Source organism: Medicago sativa, chromosome 6, assembly GCF_051527215.1.
Source record: "Medicago sativa cultivar Bolivia chromosome 6, Bolivia_mono, whole genome shotgun sequence".
NCBI classification, from domain to species: domain Eukaryota; kingdom Viridiplantae; phylum Streptophyta; class Magnoliopsida; order Fabales; family Fabaceae; genus Medicago; species Medicago sativa.
The window spans coordinates 19,465,478-19,481,227 of record NC_140754.1 but is presented as its reverse complement, the minus strand read 5'-3'; the positions used below and the strand labels follow the sequence as shown (position 1 = coordinate 19,481,227).

At 30.4% G+C, this 15,750-nt stretch overlaps 1 long non-coding RNA gene and 1 pseudogene across 1 annotated transcript; one reads left to right on the top strand and one right to left on the bottom strand.

Moving 5' to 3' along the window:
* Positions 1-321: 321 nt before the first annotated feature.
* On the bottom strand, positions 322-1,613 carry LOC146913488 (uncharacterized). The gene is made up of 3 exons (XR_015013613.1): positions 1,217-1,613; positions 944-1,061; positions 322-766 (listed from the first exon to the last, which is right to left on the bottom strand). It is a non-coding gene; the product is annotated as an uncharacterized LOC146913488 (long non-coding RNA).
* Positions 1,614-6,239: 4,626 nt separating this feature from the next.
* On the top strand, positions 6,240-15,017 carry LOC146913487 (polyprotein of EF-Ts, chloroplastic pseudogene; annotated as a pseudogene).
* Positions 15,018-15,750: the final 733 nt, after the last annotated feature.

Below are 15,750 nucleotides of genomic sequence, written 5' to 3'. Positions count from 1 at the left end.
CGTAGAAAATAAGCAATAACATTATTTTCTTGTCCTTTCCCTATCACAACTTTAACAATTGAAATTTTTCACAATAAAGAGAATAAATAATATACTCCATCGTTTTCATTCGCATTACATTCATTTTCTATAACATTATTTTCAAGATATAATTTAGAGAGTACAGAGGTGGAAATGGAAAAAGTGCACAACAAATAGCTCAATTAATGCAAAAGCTTTTTAGGTATAAATGAAAATAATGAACTTGTGAATTGAAGAAAAGGAAAAGGTGCATAATTAACTTGTTGATCCTATGTTTCTCTAGGAGTACCCACTTGTTGCTCTTGTATACCCTTCCCGTAAACCAAAGTCCAAACATGTTATCAATATTATGTAACAAACTTGTTTTATCCCAAAGTCAACAACATCACTGCATTTGGTTGTCAAACATGGAAAAGGAGAGAATGAAATAAGAACAAAAATAGATTAAAAAAACTTGTAAAGTATTGAAGAATCAAAAGAGTGATTGGCATGAATAAAGAAGTGTACACAAACAATCTTTGAATCAATTTTCAGTGAGTGAGCCTATAACAAAAGAAGAATTGTTAGAAACATTAGAAGTAAAGAATCAATATCAAAATAAATAACTCACTTTTAAGAGAAGGAGGGGATTGTTTTTCAAATATCTTACCAATGACCACTTTCATAGTCTGAGTCGCTGGACTTCTTTTTAGTAAATCTCAATGAAGCCCTCGTATTCCTTCATTCTTCAACATTTCCTTTCAACCTTTGCAACAAATGTGAAGTCAGGTTTCAAATGAGATGGAAATTACAACATAGTAGAAATCAAATCAATAGAATGAGAAAAGGATTTGAATTTTTTCATATCATGTCAGCAATCATGTAATCGACTTAAGAAAATTAAGAATAAATGGGAAAACATATAGGTTGAGGTTGTCATTACCTTTGTCGGTGATGGTAAGCGTCGTCGTCTCCTCTTCTTCTTACGTGGTCGATTTGGGCGACATCGTTAGGAGAAAGAGCAGAGATGTGATAGTTGATGTCATTGAAAAGAATGGAAGCTGAAGAAAAAAAATCGATTCTTTGAGTCATGAACGATTCGTGTTCTATAAAATCGAATAGAATTTGGAAAAGTGCGTGCGAAATTGAATTGAAATTAGGGATTCAGAAGAAAAAATAAAAAACAGAGAAATGCATATATAAAAAAAAGTATTACCAGAGTAGAAGCGAGTTTTTTGAAGGAGGTATTGAAGCAGTAATTGCCAAAGATCCTGAAATGAAAAAGGAGTGATTGTGAATTTATATGGAAAGCGGTGAAGAAAAAACAAAGAAGGAAGAGAGAAAGGTTTAATGGGAACGAACCTCGAGAAAAATTGGTGATAAAAATAGCACTATACATATAACAAACAGCACCATTCAACCACTTTAAAATTGGTGATAAAAACATAAAGCGGTAGAAAATCCAGCAATTCAAATTGAGAGCACAATACATTCCAATGAAATATGCAAAATTGTTGGTATTTTCAATGCCACTATTTATTTTCAAACTGATATATAGATTGAAGCAAAAAACAGCACTATTTTAAACAATTAGGGTAGAATCCATGCACCAAAGCAACCAACCACTTGAAAATTCAAAAAATATAGCAAACATCACTATTTTTGGCAGAAGATATTCATTATTAAAATTAGGCTAGAGAAAGAATGTCTATAGTAAATGGGAGAACTGCTATTTGATAGATTATAGTTGAGATTATTTCTAGTAACAGTAGCAAGAAGCTTCTGATTTCCAAGCCATTTGATGCAGAGATTCAAAGATTGTTTTTTAAGGATGCATTTCTCTTTTTCTCTTTGACCAAAGGATGCCTTTTTATAATTGTTTCTTGTCAAGACTTGTTAAACCACAGTAAGTTGCAGAGTACACAAAAATCATGCTTAAATCAACCAATGCTACAACAACTTTCTAAATAACAGTTTTAAGATTGTGAAAAAAAAATAGCAGTTTTAAGAGGATAATAGGGAATATTCATGTCTGAAAGATTACGAAGCAAATTACTCTTCAAAAATTACTAAGTTATGGACATATAAAATTTTAATGTAGAAGTGCATACCAAAAAAAATAAGCAAATTGCAGACACATTACTAATTTGAAAGGGGAATGTTACATGTAAATGGAGAGAGTCTTTGAATTGAATTAGGAATTCCAACAGAGAGAAAATAATTGTTAAAATCAAGTGATTTCAAACATAATTTCTTGACTGACATAGCTTGTAAGTTTCTTAAAAGATAGAGAACAAAAACACATGTAAGGTGACATAACATAAAGTAGTAGAAAATCCAGCAATTCAACTTGAGAGCACAATACATTCCAATGAAATATGCAAAATTGTTGGTATTTTCAATGTCACTATTTATTTTCATAATGATATATAGATTGAAGCAAAAAATAGCACTATTTTAAACAATTAGGGTAGAATTCATGCACCAAAGCAACCAACCACTTGAAAATTCAAAATCTGCAAAATTGATATGTATGAAATTCAAACAAAGCAATTCAACCAATTGAAAATATGAAAAATTGATATATACAGCAAAGAACAAACTTACACAGCAACTATCTGTTTATAATTTTAGAAACAAAACTATGAATATTATACAGTACAACGAAAAGGAAAGTATACTCACAGTTTCGAAGTCGTACTCGACGATGTATGTTCTGTACTTCACTTGTAGGTTGTTTATTGCCTTGTCATATTCTGAAACTGGTTTTTTTAGCAGAGGACCTATCAAAGAACGAAAGTGAAATTTCTGTTATGTATAAACGGCAACAAAAAAATAATTACATTAAAGGAATATGTGTTCAAATGTTGACCAGTTAGGCAGTGATACGACATAAGAGTTTCTATGTTTCTGCCGACCATGTTTTCTTAAATAGAATTAGAGTTAGTTGAGCAATAGAGATTGAAGCATAGAAACAAAATGGATGAAAAATAGCAATAACAAAGGAACCCCATTAAAATGAAACACAAATAGCAACAACATAGCATAGAAAAAAAACAAAAAAAATATCAATACGTAACAAAGCATAGAAACCTAACCTGAAGCACCTGCGATGGATAGATTCGGTATGGAAGAACTTACAAAAACTGGAGCAAGAAATAAAGTGTTGAAATAAAGATTATCTGAAAGAAAGCGATTTGTTTTGTTCAAAAAAATAGGAGATTAGGTGTGATGTGGCCGATTTGTTTCAGCAAAAAAAGAAAGGGTTAATAGGGAAATAGGAGATTAGGTCTGATCTGTTTCAACAAAAAAAATAGGGTTAAACAAATCGGAATTAAGCTTTAGGGTCAAAGAAGACAAATATATAGCACTATGATTTCCATAAACAACATGTTGAAATCAAAGAAGAGACCGAATCAATTCAACAAAAAAATAATAAGCAAATAACACTATGCATTCGGCACTTTAATAATAAGCAAAGAACATATCATTTTGATTGCAGTGGGTATAAGAAGCAAACAACATAAAAATTATATGTGTAAGGAAGAACAAATATAATAAGCAAAATCAGAAAAAAAAAAAAGTCTAAAAACCTAATGTTCTACATCAGCCATGAAAAAAAAAAGTTCTTATATAGGTACCAATTAAAACAGAAACAGAAAATAGTGTATTTGGGGTGACTACAATTAGAGTTATATATGCTCATATATATTAAAATGAAGCATGGAAAGAGAAGAGTCTGATTCTCATAATTTATAACAGGTTAATTAAGTAATTCAAAATTATGCACTAATTAATATATTTTGTCCTTGTTAACCCTATCTCTTGGAGTATATTCACCAAAACTCAAGGAAGATTATATGCAAGCAAATACTCATAGAAAAGGAAAAGGATATGTCAAAGCAAATAATGAGCAAAAATAATAAGCAAATAACAATATGCACTCGGCACTTTAATAATAAGCAAAGAAGAGAAATATATAGCACTATGATTTCCATAAACAACATGTTGAAATCAAAGAAGAGACCGAATCAATTCAACAAAAAAATAATAAGCAAATAACACTATGCATTCGGCACTTTAACAATAAGCAAAGAACATATCATTTTGATTGCAGTGGGTATAAGAAGCAAACAACATAAAAATTATATGTGTAAGGAAGAACAAAAATAATAAGCAAAATCAGAAAAAAAAAGTCTAAAAACCTAATGTTCTACATCAGCCATGAAAAAAAAAAAGTTCTTATATAGGTACCAATTAAAACAGAAACAGAAAATAGTGTATTTGGGGTGAGTACAATTAGAGTTATATATGCTCATATATATTAAAATGAAGCATGGAAAGAGAAGAGTCTGATTCTCATAATTTATAACAGGTTAATTAAGTAATTCAAAATTATGCACTAATTAATATATTTTGTCCTTGTTAACCCTATCTCTTGGAGTATATTCACCAAAACTCAAGGAAGATTATATGCAAGCAAATACTCATAGAAAAGGAAAAGGATATGTCAAAGCAAATAATGAGCAAAAATAATAAGCAAATAACAATATGCACTCGGCACTTTAATAATAAGCAAAGAAGACAAATATATAGCACTATGATTTCCATAAACAACATGTTGAAATCAAAGAAGAGACCGAATCAATTCAACAAAAAAATAATAAGCAAATAACACTATGCATTCGGCACTTTAACAATAAGCAAAGAACATATCATTTTGATTGCAGTGGGTATAAGAAGCAAACAACATAAAAATTATATGTGTAAGGAAGAACAAAAATAATAAGCAAAATCAGAAAAAAAAAGGTCTAAAAACCTAATGTTCTACATCAGCCATGAAAAAAAAAAAGTTCTTATATAGGTACCAATTAAAACAGAAACAGAAAATAGTGTATTTGGGGTGAGTACAATTAGAGTTATATATGCTCATATATATTAAAATGAAGCATGGAAAGAGAAGAGTCTGATTCTCATAATTTATAACAGGTTAATTAAGTAATTCAAAATTATGCACTAATTAATATATTTTGTCCTTGTTAACCCTATCTCTTGGAGTATATTCACCAAAACTCAAGGAAGATTATATGCAAGCAAATACTCATAGAAAAGGAAAAGGATATGTCAAAGCAAATAATGAGCAAAAATAATAAGCAAATAACAATATGCACTCGGCACTTTAATAATAAGCAAAGAAGACAAATATATAGCACTATGATTTCCATAAACAACATGTTGAAATCAAAGAAGAGACCGAATCAATTCAACAAAAAAATAATAAGCAAATAACACTATGCATTCGGCACTTTAATAATAAGCAAAGAACATATCATTTTGATTGCAGTGGGTATAAGAAGCAAACAACATAAAAATTATATGTGTAAGGAAGAACAAAAATAATAAGCAAAATCAGAAAAAAAAAGTCTAAAAACCTAATGTTCTACATCAGCCATGAAAAAAAAAAGTTCTTATATAGGTACCAATTAAAACAGAAACAGAAAATAGTGTATTTGGGGTGACTACAATTAGAGTTATATATGCTCATATATATTAAAATGAAGCATGGAAAGAGTCTGATTCTCATAATTTATAACAGGTTAATTAAGTTATTCAAAATTATGCACTAATTAATATATTTTGTCCTTGTTAAGCGTATCTCTTGTAGTATATTCACCAAAACTCAAGGAAGATTATATGCAAGCAAATACTCACAGAAAAGGAAAAGGATATGTCAAAGTACATTATATAAGCAACAGGGATAGTGCACACAAATTATCATTATATAGAAGTGCACACCAAAAATTAAATAAGAGACCAAAAATATAGAAGTGCAATAGGTTATAAGCAAAGAATATTATACAATTCAAGGAAAAGGATAGCTGAACGAAAAGGAAAGCAGACTCACAGTTTCGACGTCATAGTCGACGATGTATGTTCTGTATTTGAGTTGTAGCTTGTTGATTGCCTTGTTGATTGCCTTGTTAGCCCTATCTCTTGGAAGATTATATGCAAGGAAATACTCACAGAAAAGGAAAACGATATGTCAAAGTATATTATATAAGCAACAGGGATAGTGCACACAAATTATCATTATATAGAAGTGCACACCAAAAATTAAATAAGAGACCAAAAATATAGAAGTGCAACAGGTTATAATGAAAGAATGTCATACAATTCAAGGAAAAGGATAGCTGAACAAAAAGGAAAGGATACTCACAGTTTCGACGTCATAGTCAACGATGTATGTTCTGAATTTGAGTTGTAGCTTGTTGATTGCCTTGTCGTACTCTGAAACTGGGTTTGTTAATAGAGGACCTGTGAATGAAGGTAAGTGGAATGTTGGTTATGATAAACTGCAAGGAAACAAAAATAATACAAACATCAGCAAAAAACAATTACAAAAATATGTGTTGTGAGGTAATTACCAGTTAGGCAGTGATAGGAGAGGAGAGTTTCCATGTTTGTTCCAGCCATAAGTCAAGAAAAGGAAAAAGGATTTTTGGGTTGGAAAGAATTTTGTCAGCAACTCTTTTCTTTGATCTGCGTTTTTATTTGTGATAGTAGCAGATAGTTAGGTTGTTGTTGTTTGGAAATAAATTAGGAAACAACTTTGAGCAAAAACAACAATTTGAGATTTTTGCGTTTTTTTTGTTGTTGTCATGTTTATCTGTGCGACATATTCTTGTTAGGGTTTCGGGGAAACAACTTATTTTTCTTGTTAGGGTTTCGGGGAAACAACTTATTTGGTAGCGGAAACAGAGGGAAACGGTTTAGCGGAAACAACTCAAATAGATGCAAACGATTATTTTTCTTTATTGGTTTTAATAATTTAATAATTAAAGTTTTAGTTAGGGTAAATTAGTAATTATCATCATTAGGGCAACAGTGAAATTAGGGCGACAATTATTGCTTGGGGCAACTTTTATATATAGAAAACAACTCAAATAGATGCAAACGATTATTTTTCTTTATTGGTTTTAATAATTTAATAATTAAAGTTTTAGTTAGGGTAAATTAGTAATTATCATCATTAGGGCAACAGTGAAATTAGGGCGACAATTATTGCTTGGGGCAACTTTTATATATAGAATAGATGTTGGTTATGATAAACTGCAAGGAAACAAAAATAATACAAACATCAGCAAAAAACAATTACAAAAATATGTGTTGTGAGGTAATTACCAGTTAGGCAGTGATAGGAGAGGAGAGTTTCTATGTTTGTTCCAGCCATAAGTCAAGAAAAGGAAAAAGGATTTTTGGGTTGGAAAGAATTTTGTCAGCAACTCTTTTCTTTGATCTGCGTTTTTATTTGTGATAGTAGCAGATAGTTAGGTTGTTGTTGTTTGGAAATAAATTAGGAAACAACTTTGAGCAAAAACAACAATTTGAGATTTTTGCGTTTTTTTTGTTGTTGTCATGTTTATCTGTGCGACATATTCTTGTTAGGGTTTCGGGGAAACAACTTATTTTTCTTGTTAGGGTTTCGGGGAAACAACTTATTTGGTAGCGGAAACAGAGGGAAACGGTTTAGCGGAAACAACTCAAATAGATGCAAACGATTATTTTTCTTTATTGGTTTTAATAATTTAATAATTAAAGTTTTAGTTAGGGTAAATTAGTAATTATCATCATTAGGGCAACAGTGAAATTAGGGCGACAATTATTGCTTGGGGCAACTTTTATATATAGAAAACAACTCAAATAGATGCAAACGATTATTTTTCTTTATTGGTTTTAATAATTTAATAATTAAAGTTTTAGTTAGGGTAAATTAGTAATTATCATCATTAGGGCAACAGTGAAATTAGGGCGACAATTATTGCTTGGGGCAACTTTTATATATAGAATAGATGTTGGTTATGATAAACTGCAAGGAAACAAAAATAATACAAACATCAGCAAAAAACAATTACAAAAATATGTGTTGTGAGGTAATTACCAGTTAGGCAGTGATAGGAGAGGAGAGTTTCCATGTTTGTTCCAGCCATAAGTCAAGAAAAGGAAAAAGGATTTTTGGGTTGGAAAGAATTTTGTCAGCAACTCTTTTCTTTGATCTGCGTTTTTATTTGTGATAGTAGCAGATAGTTAGGTTGTTGTTGTTTGGAAATAAATTAGGAAACAACTTTGAGCAAAAACAACAATTTGAGATTTTTGCGTTTTTTTTGTTGTTGTCATGTTTATCTGTGCGACATATTCTTGTTAGGGTTTCGGGGAAACAACTTATTTTTCTTGTTAGGGTTTCGGGGAAACAACTTATTTGGTAGCGGAAACAGAGGGAAACGGTTTAGCGGAAACAACTCAAATAGATGCAAACGATTATTTTTCTTTACTAGACCATTGACCCGTGCTGACGCACGGGTCATACGAAAGAACAAATATAGCGCAAATATGAAAGTAAACATTTTACTTGAATCGAAAAAATAGTATAGTTCAATTCATAAAATAAATTGCCAGAAACCTTTGTAATGTACCATATTAAACAATTTCCATGACATCGACCCTATTACGGTAACATAACACATAAATTTAATGACATAGTTTATTGAAGAAAAGAAAATCCAACGTCTGTCGACATAAAAATAGTACCAATATTGCTGATAAATAAGAGAACTGCTACAATGGGGTAAAAACAAAATTTAGCTTGTAATATAGAAGAACTGCTACACATTGTGGTAAAAACAAAATTTGCTGATAAATTTGCTGATCATTGCATATTTATCAAAGCAATTTCTTTCTTATGGTCACCTGAAGAAGTATTAATCCAATTAAGCTTTTGTCTAGCCTTTTCTTTAGAAGTTTTAAAATGTTGTTATTAAATCTCTAAATTAATAGTATACTTTTTGCAATGAAGTTACCAATTCATCACAGTTTGGTTAACTGTTTACTAAAGCCAATTAACAAACGATTGGGCAGGGCATGATGATTTAGAAAACGATTTGCTTACTGATTTTCATTAAAAATAGCTTAATTTGTTATGCACATTGTGTTTACTTCCCTGCATAAAAAATAGGTCATTTTGTTTCCTAAAGATTGACATACTGATAAGCATGGAAAAATAGGACATTCTGTTAACTAAAGATTGACATATTGATAAGGATGAAACACATGACACAAATTAGTAACCACTGAACAATTTTGTTATGTATCACAGAAAATAATAGGAGATTCTGTTTACTAAGGATTGACATCTTGATAAGCATGAAAAAAATAGTAACTATTTAACAATTTCTGTTTATATCGATCAAAAAAAATGACAGCTGAATTTCTTGACAAAAAATATTTTCAATATTATAAATATTATCATTTTTACTTATGCACTTGCATATTAAAAGTTTGGAGAGCAAAAGTTGGTTATGGCTTCTATATTCTAATGCAGAAATATGGGAAGCAGATAAGGTTAAATCAGAAAATAAGCATTAGGGTTAAAATAGTAAATCTAAGCAATAGGGTTTAGGTTAAAATTAGGGGTAAAATAATCACTCGGGTTAACTTTTATATATAAGAAGATATATAAGGAAGCATATAAGGTTAAATCAGAAAATAAGCATTAGGGTTAAAATAGTAAATCTAAGCAATATGGTTTAGGTTAAAATTTGGGCTAAAATAATCACTCGGGTTAACTTTTAATATATAAGAAGATAAGAAGATATATAAGGAAGCAGATAAGGTTAAATCAGAAAATAAGCATTAGGGTTACAATAGTAAATCTAAGCAATATGGTTTAGGTTAAAATTAGGGCTAAAATAATCATTCGGGTTAACTTTTATATATAAAAAGATATATAAGGAAGCAGATGAGGTTAAATCAGAAAATAAGCATTAAGGTTAAATCAGAAAATAAGCATTAGGGTTAAAATAGTAAATCTAAGCAATAGGGTTTAGGTTAAAATTAGGGCTAAAATAATCACTCGGGTTAACTTTTATATATAAGAAGATATGTAAGGAAGCAGATAAGGTTAAATCAGAAAATAAGTATTAGGGTTTAAATAGTAAATCTAAGCAATAGGGTTTAGGTTAAAATTATGGCTAAAATAATCACTCGGGTTAACTTTTATATATAAGAAGATATATAAGGAAGCAGATAAGGTTAAATCAGAAAATAAGCATTAAGGTTAAATCAGAAAATAAGCATTAGGGTTAAAATAGTAAATCTAAGCAATAGGGTTTAGGTTAAAATTAGGGTTAAAATAATCACTCGGTTAACTTTTATATATAAGAAGATATATATAAGAAGATATATAAGGAAGCATATAAGGTTAAATCAGAAAATAAGCATTAGGGTTAAAATAGTAAATCTAAGCAATATGGTTTAGGTTAAAATTTGGGCTAAAATAATCACTCGGGTTAACTTTTAATATATAAGAAGATAAGAAGATATATAAGGAAGCAGATAAGGTTAAATCAGAAAATAAGCATTAGGGTTAAAATAGTAAATCTAAGCAATATGGTTTAGGTTAAAATTAGGGCTAAAATAATCACTCGGTTAACTTTTATATATAAGAAGATATATAAGGAAGCAGATAAGGTCAAATCAGAAAATAAGCATTAGGGTTAAAATAGTAAATCTAAGCAATAAGGTTTAGGTTAAAATTAGGGCTAAAATAATCACTCGGTTAACTTTTATATATATAATATAATAATAATAATCACTCGGGTTAACTTTTAATATATAAGAAGATAAGAAGATATATAAGGAAGCAGATAAGGTTAAATCAGAAAATAAGCATTAGGGTTAAAATAGTAAATCTAAGCAATATGGTTTAGGTTAAAATTAGGGCTAAAATAATCACTCGGTTAACTTTTATATATAAGAAGATATATAAGGAAGCAGATAAGGTCAAATCAGAAAATAAGCATTAGGGTTAAAACAGTAAATCCAAGCACTAGGGTTTAGGTTAAAATTAGGGCTAAAACAATCACCCGGGTTAACTTTTATATATAAGAAGATTGGTTTTAATAATTTAATAATTAAAATTTTAGTTAGGGTAAATTAGTAATTATCATCATTAGGGCAACAGTGAAATTAGGGCGACAATTATTGCTTGGGGCAACTTTTATATATAGAAAACAACTCAAATAGATGCAAACGATTATTTTTCTTTATTGGTTTTAATAATTTAATAATTAAAGTTTTAGTTAGGGTAAATTAGTAATTATCATCATTAGGGCAACAGTGAAATTAGGGCGACAATTATTGCTTGGGGCAACTTTTATATATAGAATAGATGCATGGAAAACTTGCTCTTCAAGTAGGTAACAAACTTAATTAGATTCTTATGCAAGTTAACTCCAAACGTTAGGTTTAGTATTGTTAAAAGATATGTCAGGTTTTTAAAAGTATGATATGGTTTTTTTTTTTTTTTAATGAAGTACGATATGGTCGGTTAACTTCTTTACAAGCATATTTCATATTAACATATTATTTATTTAAATAATAAATTGACTATATATAGTATCATTTTAATAATTTAAATATGTTCACGTATGTAAACACAATATAGTTACAATAGGTGAGTTGCTCAGTGAATTGTCCCAAGAGGAATTTCAACTTCAAGAGCATCCTGAAAAAGAGTGTGTGTTTGGTTCAGCTTTGGATAGAATTGATTCTAACAGAATTTATTTTGATAGAATTGATTCTGACATAATTGATTTTGAGAGAATTGATTTATGTTTGGATACAATAATGTAAAATTGATTAAACGGAATGAAAGTTGTTTGGATAGTTTTGATCAAAATTGTTTTTGATGTATAATTACTAAAATGGACATAGTTAAATACAAATAAATGGACATAGTTGATTGTATGTGTAGATAAATACTAAATGTAGATATATTACTTAATTTAACTAAATAAATTTTTCTATATATTAATTTAAAAAATAATAAATACAATGATTAAACCAAATTTTTTTGACAAAATATTTGTTCTATGTATTTTATATTTTTTGATAAAATATATTTAAGTTAAAAATAATAGAGATGGTTGCCAAAAATGATAAAATATAGCGTAAAAGAAAAATTACTGTAAATCTGAACGGAAAAAATGTAAAGAAAAATTCAAAACTTGGTAACTCATGACCAGAAATATTTTCTGGGATAATTTGGTTCGTTAAATTTTTTTGATTCAATTTGGTTCATCAAATTAAATACAAACCAAAAAGAAGAAGAATTGATAAAGGACAATAAAGAATGGATAGTCACTACCAAAAAAAAAAAGGACAATAAAGGAAGATAATGAATTGTAATAATTAAAATATAAAATTTAATGGAGAATTAATTCTAGTTAACTCAAAAGCTAGGAATTGTAGCTTCAACCAGAATTGCTTTTGTAAAGCTGAACCAAACATGTGAGAAATTGCATTTTTTCAATTCTGAGGCTGTAGAAATGATTCTGGATTAAGAAGAATCTGAACCAAACAAAGAGTTAGATGAAAATACACTATGCAAGATGAATGAATCCCCCTTCGCTGCTTTCTAAGTTTCTCCTTTTATGCATGGAGCATCCTCACCCAAAAAATATTATAAAAAAGATTGTTGCAAATTAAAAAAGAGCAGGGGTCAAGCCAAACCCTCTCAAGCAAAAGAGAATCTATAACTAGGCAAACCTAGTCTGTTATGAACATAAGCTCCTCTAACCTCCATAGGTAAAGTACAATAATAAACAAAAGAGTTTAAGAAGAGACCTATGTATGCTAACCTATCAGCACACACATTCCCTTCTCTATATATATGAGTCACCAAAAAGTTAATATTAGCAATGTAATCCAAAAAATTGAGCCATATGTTCCTTATCTGCCAAGGAACCATAATAGCAGATTTGAAAGCCAAGACTGCAAGCTTTGAATCAGTTTCAAGGCAAAAATGAATGTACGTAATTTCAGCTATTAGAGAGTTTCAAACACCTAGACCTTCAGCAAAGCCGCCTAAGAATTGTTCATTGCTATCTCTAAATATTCCACCACAAGCTGAGGTTCCAGGGATGGCTACTCCATCACAGTTACCTTTGATTTGATCCAATGGAGAATGGGAGGATTCCAAAAGACTTCTTTGACAGTACTAATTCTGGTAGGAATAATTTTGCAATTGAAATCCTTGAAAATAGAGATTTCTATCATAGAGGAGCTAGCAGGGAACAAAGAGTTGCTAACAGATAGAGTTCTTTGTTTTCTCTAAATGTCATTTGATGAATTGCATTGTTTTCGATAAAGATACTTGGTTTTGCTACAAAAGATAGCGTGTTTTGCTTGTTTCTTACTTTTTGTTTGCTCTCTAAAGTTGGAAAAGTTGATTGCAAATGGTTTATTATGCTATATAGTTTGTTTGATGTTCTGTCAGCACTTTATTTCAATTTTCATATCATTTGTTTCATTCAGACGCAGAAGACTCTTAGAGCACTCATGCTTTGAAAAAGGGCTGCTGCAACTCTTCATATGAAATGTTTTCGTCGTTTTCACATTTTTGGTTCTATGTTCCCAGCTCTTTTGCTTCTGAAACAGATGATTCTTATCAAATATTCTATGGCTTAGTTCCACAAAAATAATCCTTTTTATGAATTCATGTGACTTGAAGTTGATGGTGGGGAAAATAATCACAGCACACTTAATTCTTGGCGTTTGGTCACAAGATACTATACAACCTTGGCTTTAATGGCATTGATAGATCAACATATTGTTCTGGTTATTGATTTTGATTGCAGAAATCATATTTTCAAGTAAAGTTACCCTTCCCCCTCTCAAATGTAAAACTATGATTCTTAACAGGTTCTTATAACCACTTACAATACTCCCTGGATTACAATATATTTTCATGTGAATAATGAGATATACACAAAATTATGTAGAGTCTAATATATTATTTAACAATTCCATTACATATGCAAACTTGACCTCTAAGTTTATGTCTTAATGTAAAACGTGTTTGAAAGATCCACTTTCTCCTTTGCTACCCGTATTATCAAGAACTACGCTGAAGCTCGTCGTGTTATGCATGTCTCACAAGTCATCTTTTCATCCAATTTCCCGATTCTTGTCGATTCCGCCTGTGTTTTCTCCAAAATGTTTGACTTTCTGATAAGCTGACCTTCGCCAGTAACCTAACCCGCCAAATCCGCCTAATATAGCTCTAGAGAAAAATCTTCCATCAGTTTATTAGCAAAATAGATTTAACATCAGCTGCTAAACACTTGATATAGAACTACAAAGAAAACTAGAAAAGAAGAGTCCTTTACCCAATAAAGAGCAGTTAATGTAGTTTATAAAGTCATGAACTACAAAAATATGTATTGTAAATATTTTTCTCCATAATTACCATGGAATAGAGTAACTTGCACTATATAGAAGTTGACCGTAGGAATTCTCATGTAAATTAAATCTAGTCAGGTCATTATTGTGAGAGAAGTGAGGCAGCTAGGATCATATACAAACTCAAATTAACACGCTAAAAGAATCAGGATTTCATAAAAGTTTTGTACTTAACACACTTGACACTTGTGAAGCAACTTCAGGACGAAACAGGAGTTGGAATAGAGGACTGCAAAAATGCTCTATCAGAGAGTGAAGGTGACTTCATCAAAGCACAAGATCTCCTTAGGAGAAAAGGCTTCGCGAGTGCAGACAAGAAGGCAGTCAGAGCAACTGCTGAAGGAAGGATAGGTTCTTACATTCATAACAGCAGGATTGGTGTTTTAGTAGAAGTAAACTGCGAGAAAGATTTTGTCTCCCGAGGTGAAATTTTTAAAGAGCTTGTTGGTGATATAGCCATGCAAGTGGCTGCATGCCCTCAAGTAGAGTATGTTGTTACCGAAGACGGTCCTGACGAATTCGTGAAAAAAGAAATGGAGATAGAAATGCAAAAAGAAGAACTTGCGTCAAAACCGGTGAAAATTAGATCAAGGATTGTTGAAGGACGGATAAGAAAAAGACTTGAGGATTTAGCATTTCTTGAGCAGCCCTACATCAAAACCAGAATTTTGCTGCTGAAGTCGCTGCACAAACTACAGCAAAACCTCGTGTCAATTTAGTCATTTCTTCATGTCAAATTGGTTGTTTTGTTTAAAAACGTCAACAATGTAGGATCAAACTTCAGTTTTCATGTATGTTACCAAAAGTCTAACCGAGCTTTTTAAAAGGTACATTATATATTCAGTACATCAAGGTTACATCTAAGTTACATCATAGCAACTGTTACAATTGTGGTACTGATCTGTGAAACACTCTTTAAAGTATATCATTGATTGATGATTATGTACTAAAATCAGTAACAGAATGAAGTTGGTTCAATGTTGTAAATATTTTTAAAGATAAAATACTAATTTGACATCTCAGCAGTGTGCTAAAGTATTTGAGCAATGGGTTGCATTTCACATTTTCCTATTATTTTTACAACCAACAACAAGCAAGCCTTATCCCACTAAGTGAGATCGGCTTACTTTGAGTGTGTCATCGCCCGTTTACAAAATAGTGCAACATCACTTTGTTAAAATTTCACTGTGCATAGCGCCACCATTTGACAACACAATATACTTTTTAAGGTGCATTACTCCCTGGATACAATATATTTTCTCAAGTCAAAATTTCACACAAACTTTCTCATGTGAAAGTTTTGGATCATTTTTTTTCTTTTCGGCATAACTGATCAATAGGGTAAGATTCTTATACATATTTATGAAGAGATATGCATACAAAATTTTCACAGGTCATGTAAAAAATTTAACATGAAAGGATTACACAACACAACCTAATACTTGGAACAAG